The sequence below is a fragment of the Arachis stenosperma genome, chromosome 3 (assembly GCF_014773155.1).
Source record: "Arachis stenosperma cultivar V10309 chromosome 3, arast.V10309.gnm1.PFL2, whole genome shotgun sequence".
Lineage (NCBI taxonomy): Eukaryota > Viridiplantae > Streptophyta > Magnoliopsida > Fabales > Fabaceae > Arachis > Arachis stenosperma.
In genome coordinates, this window is record NC_080379.1 from 70,853,497 (window position 1) to 70,859,766 (window position 6,270).

General features: G+C 33.9%; 1 non-coding gene across 1 annotated transcript; it reads left to right on the plus strand.

Moving 5' to 3' along the window:
- Nucleotides 1-1,039: 1,039 nt before the first annotated feature.
- LOC130972200 (small nucleolar RNA R71) lies at nucleotides 1,040-1,143 on the plus strand. The gene has a single exon (XR_009083393.1). It is a non-coding gene; the product is annotated as a small nucleolar RNA R71 (small nucleolar RNA).
- Nucleotides 1,144-6,270: the final 5,127 nt, after the last annotated feature.

Below are 6,270 nucleotides of genomic sequence, written 5' to 3' on the forward strand. Positions count from 1 at the left end.
AGACAATTTTGTTCTTATATATTTTCAACGGTGGAGTTTCTACACCTTATAGATTAAGGTGAGGAGCTCTGCTGTTCCTCATGAATTAATGCAAGTACTATGGTTTTTCATTCAATTCATTCCTACTTATAAAAGGATCAATGGATCCTATTTCGACACTAGTGAGAACCGATAGATGATTAGCCATGCGGTAGCTGTGCCTGGTATTTTTTATCCGAGATGAGAAATCCGACAGTTGATTAGCCATACAGAAACCATAGAGGACCATTTTCACTAAGAGGATCCTACAGCTTGCCATGGAAGGGAGCACACATGATTGGATGAAGACAATAGGAAAGCAGACTTCAGGAGTAACAAAGCATCTCCAAACGCTTATCTAAAATTCCCACCAATGAATTAAATAAGTATCTCTATCTTATTTTATGTTTTATTTATCTTTTAATTATCAACACCTCATAACCATTTGAATTCGCCTGACTTAGATTTACAAGATGACCATAGCTTGCTTCAAGCCGACAATCTCCGTGGAATCGACCCTTACTCACGTAAGGTATTACTTGGACGACCCAGTGCACTTGCTGGTCAGCTATGCAGAGTTGTGAAAAGTGTGAATCACAATTTTGCATACCAGTTTTTATAGGGTTCTCCCATGTAATTCACCTCTTCTATTGTAGGTTGATCTGGATCATAAGCTTCTCCCTCATAAGAGGCTTCTTGAATGCTGCCAGTCGCAGCTTGTGATCCGGTCAAATGTTGAGAGATCATATTGACCAGTTGGGTTAGGATCTTGTTCTGAGCCAATATGGCATTCAGAGTGTCAACTTCCAAGACTCCTTTCTTTTGAGCTAACCCATTGTTCACAGGGTTTTTCTTAGAAATGTACATAAATTGATTGTTTAAAACCATTTCAATGAGTTCATGTGCCTCTTTAGGCATTTTCTTTAAGTGGAGTAATCCACCTGCAGAATGGTCCAAGGACATCTTGGAAAGCTCAGATAGGCCATCATAGAAGATTCCTAGGAAAGACCACTTTGAGAGCATGTCAGGAGGGCACCTCCTAATCAGTTGCTTGTATCTTTCCCAAGCTTCATAGAGGAATTCACCCTCTTTTTGTCTGAAGGTTTGAACTTCCACCCTGAGCTTGCTCATCTTTTGGGGTGGAAAGAATTTGGCCAAGAAAGCATTGACCAACTTTTCCCATAAGTCTAGGCTTTCCTTAGCTTGAGAATCCAACTATATCCTAGCTCTATCCTAATAGCAAAAGGGAAAAGCATAAGTTTATAGACCTCAGGATCCACTCCATTGGTCTTAATAGTATCACAGATCTGCAAAAATTCAGATAGGAACTAATGTGAATCTTCTAGTGAAAGTCCATAAAATTTACAATTCAATTGCAAGAGAGAAACTAACTGAGGCTTTAGCTCAAAGGTATTAGTTCTAATGGCAGGTATAGAGATACTTCTGCCATAGAAGTCAGTAGTGGGTGTAGTGAAATCACCCAGAACCTTCCTTGCAACTCCTTCAATATTCGGTTCAGCTGCAATGTCTGTACTTTCAGTTTCTTATTCAAAAATTTCTATAAGATCTCTTCCGGAGTGTTGTTCTTTAAGTTGTTACAAACACTTCCTTAGAGTCCTCTCAGGTTCAGGATCAAGAACAAAGAGAGGTTCTTTATCTCTGTTTCTGCTTATAAACAAGAAAAAGAAAGTAAGAAAGAAGAAGAATGAGAGCTTTATGTTCAAGAACAGAGGACTCCCTATGAGATGTAAAGAATAACGAAGAATAGAGATAGTGAGAAAAGAAAAAATTAGAGGTAAAAAGAAAAATAAGAAACAAAGATAATTTAATTGTAGTTTCCCTTTTTGTTTATAGCTTAAAACTTGAAAACAAGAAACAAATTAAGAGTTAAGATAATTAATTAATTAAAAAGATTTGAAAATTAAAGTGTGATTTTCAAAAAAGAAGAGAGAGAAATAGAAGGGAGGTTTTCAAAAATAGAAGAGAGAGTAATTAGTTAGGAAGTTTTGAAAAAAGAAGAAAGTGAAAACAAGTAACTAATTAAGAAAGATTTGAAAATAAGATAAGATAGAAGATTTGAAAAAGATTTGATTTTGAAAATTGAAATTTGAAATTTGAATTTTAAAATTTGAATTTTGAAAATTGAATTTGAATTAAGATAAGATAAGATTTTGAAAATTAAATTTTAAATTTTGAATTTAAAACAAGATAATATAAAGATTTGAAAAAGATTTGATTTTTAAAAATATTTGATTTTAAAATTCAAATTTAAAACAAGATAAAATAATGATTTGAAATATAATGAAAGATAACAAAAGATAAGATAAAGATTTGAAAAAGATTTGAATTTTAAATTTTAAAAGAAAGATAAGATAAGATAGAATCAAATTAAAAGAAAGATATGATAAAATATAAAAAGATAAGATTTAAAATTTGATTTTTGAAATTAAGATAAGATAAGATGTTGATTTTGAAATTAAAATCTGAAATTTTGTTTGAAAGTTTTGAAAATGGTTTTGAAATAAAGATAGAAAAGATATTTTTTGATTTTTTGAACTAATGAAGAAAGAGAAAAACAACCAAAAGACACCAAACTTAAAATTTTTAGATCTAAAACAAGTAAAGTAACCAGAACAACTTGAATACCAAGGAAGAACACAAAGAACAAGTTTTCGAAAATTTAAAGAAATAAACAACACACACAAGACACCAAACTTAAGATTTTTGAAATCAAAGAAACTTAAAGACTCAAGATGACTAAAAAAGACACCAAACTTAAAGATTGACACAAGACTCAAACAAAAGACACTATTTTTGAAAAATTTTGGAAGAAGAAAATAGGAAATTCAAAACTTTAACAAGAACAAAAACAAAAGACTCAAAGAAAATTAAAAAATACCTAATCTAAGCAACAAGATAATCCGTTAGTTTGTCAAATCCAAACAATCCCTGACAACGGCGTCAAAAACTTGGTGCACGGAAATTAACTCCGCACCACTGAACCAGCAAGTGCACTATGTCATCCAAGTAATACATGAGGTGCGTCAGGGTCGATCCCATGAGGATTGTTGGTTTGAAGCAAGCTATGGACACCTTGTAGATCTTAGTCAGGCCATTAGAAAAGATAGTTTGTTGAGATGAACGCATAAAACATAAATAGGAATGAAATTACTTAATTTGAATGAAACCAGTGATAAGAGAATGGTTGAGACTTCAGAGATGCTTCATTCTTCTGGATCAACCTTTCCTACTGTCTTTCTCCAACTATGAGTGATTCCTTCCATGGCAGGCTATAAGTGATCAACACCGTACAGTCGCGGCCACTGAATCTTCCTCTCTCAGGCCGAACACCAGGTTTAGTGTACACCCAATCTTCTAGTTACTCCCTTGTGGGCGCTGGACGCTAGGAATGGGGCTGGTGGCTCACATTGAACGCCAATTTTGGGCCTTCATTTCCAAAACAAAGTATGGACTATTATATATTTCTGGAAATCCCTGGATGTTGGCGTTTCATAGCCATTAAGAGCGTGCCATTCGAACTTTTGTAGCTCCAGAAAAACCCTTTTGAGTGCACGGAGGTCAGATCCTGACATCATCTACAGTCCTTTCTCTGCTTCTGAATTAGACTTTTGCTCAAACTCCTCAATTTCAGCCAGAAAATACCTGAAATCACCATAAACACACACAAACTCAAAGTAAAATCTAAAAATATGAATTTTTCACTAAAACCTATGAAAACTTAATAAACTTAAACAAAACATAATAAAAACTATATGAAAATGATGGCAAAATTGTATAAAATATTCGCTCATCAGATTGCAATTGCGATTTTTATTTCATTATTTTATACTCAAATGGATGGTTATTTGTACTAGACAAAATATGCTAGAGCTAGTTTTTCTATTAAGTATGGAGTTCTGCATTCAAGGTAATGAAATGATATTGATTTGATTAATAACTATAACTATAGGAAGAGTCAAATCTAATTAGCATAACCAAGTTATTTTTGTACAAAGGTTTCCGACATTGTGGTCATTGGACACAGTGCTTGTGGTGGTATTAACGGGCTCTTGTCTTTCCCATACGATAGAGCCTATTCCACATAAGTTATTTTTTTGCATTACACTAAATTTATATTTATGTTCTCATCTATTATAACGATGAAAGCAAAAATAATTAAATTTTAACAATTTTTGGTACAATAAACTACCCAGTGTTGCAATTTTAATCATTTTAGCTGGCCAACTTGCTTTTTTATTAGAATGTATAAAGAAAAGGACTACCTAGTCTTCATTCAAATTATTGTGCACTTTTGATTCATAATGAATTTTACATTCTATATCATTTTTTATTTATATTTTCTCTTTAACCTGTCCAGTGATTTTATTGAGGAGTGGGTCAAAATTGGCTTACCCGCCAAGACTAAGGTTAAGGCACAATATGGTGATGCACCTTTTGCAGAGCAATGGTTTCACTGTGAGAAGGTATAAGACAATAAAGAATTACAAGAATAAAAAAATAACATACTGAAGAATTTTGATACACTTATAAACTTGTTTACCAATTATTACAAATCAAACTAATAGGTTGAGTTTGCTATTAACAGATGGATAAAGCCTCTATGGTGGGTGATGCCATTGAATATATAAAGGAGCTGCTCAGAACGGTCAATGAGCTCAAATTACTGGTGGAGAAGAAAAGATTTTGAAGGGAGTGATGCAAAAGGCAGAAAGCGAAAGATGATGCTGCAGAGAGCTGCAACATAAAGCCTTTCAGCAATCCAGATGGATGCATAAGGACCTCATGGTTTCAAAGAAAATCAAAAGATAGCAAGGTTGATGTGTGGATTGTTGATGATGATGTTACAATCAAACTCTTCCAGTGGAAGAAGATTAACTGTCTGCTTTCAGTCGCCAAGGTTCTGGATGAACTTCAGTTGGAACTTCACCATGTTGCAGGTGGACATGTTGGCGAATATTATAGTTTCTTGTTCAACAACAAGGTTCGTATTTCTTTTTGACATGAAACTAACAAGGGCAACCATAAATCTTTTGAATTACATTGTTATGCTTCTATATTTAACTATGGCCTGTTTCACTGAGGCAGACAATAGAAGGTTCTTTAGTCTATGTCAGTGTTATAGCCAACAGGGTGATCGATGTTATGGACACTCAGTATGTAGCAGCAGTTCCACATATAAGTAGCTATTAGGTTAAGGGGATAACAGTTTCAAGTTCAGGTACCAAAGTTTAAGTAACTAGTTACATGTACAAAAATAAGAAAAGAGAACTGTCTTTATTGCAAACTATGATCTGTCGAGGTTATTGAGTAACCTAAGCTGATAGTATATTATTCCTTATCGATGATTATAACTACATTAATTTTTATTTTTCTATTAACTACATTTCATTTATTTATCTACTTTGAATTTTGAATTATGGTTCAATATAAATGTGCAAGGGTCTAACATGCTTGATTTGTGCTGCACTTTGTGTTCAAGAGAGTGAAATTTTCAATTACTTGTTGATGACATGGAACAGTACGAAGTACTTGAGCAAATTGGAAAAAGGTGCTTTTAGTTCTACACTTCTTGTCAAGGATCAGCTTCAGAAGAAAAAATGGGATACAATTATTTCATTTCACACAATTTGGATGTAGAGTTTCATTGATTTTGTGACTTGTGTCTGTTATTTAAGATTAGGAGTTGAATTATGTAAATTTACATATAATTTGTTTGGACAGTTTGTCTTGTGCACAAGTCATACTAATGAAAACAGTGCCTCTTGGCATACTTCTAAGGGTGTGTTGAAGTTCATGAAAGTTGAAGGCTTAACTATATATCATGTCAAAAGCCACTTGTAGGTATGCGTACTTTGCTCGACTCCCTTGATTAATTTGCTGGCTTATTATTTTGCTGAAGGGTATGTGGCTTGAAATGCAAAAATACAGGACATCTAGATATAGACCCTACTCATATGAAGATACATAATATACGCTTGGTTCAAGTATCCCCGGTACCACACGAGAAAAGCGAAAACCGTCAAAAACCTTAGAAAACATTAGAAATGAAAAACCGGGCGTTAATTTTAAAGGTTTGGCTCGAAGTTGGGCCAAACAAGCTAAAAACACTAACGGATTAGACCGGGTCCAAGCCCAACATATAAAAGGTTCATTAATGAACCCATTTCCAGCACACACACACACACATAAAAACAACACTCATGATGAAAAGAGAAAGGGGAGGAGAGGAAG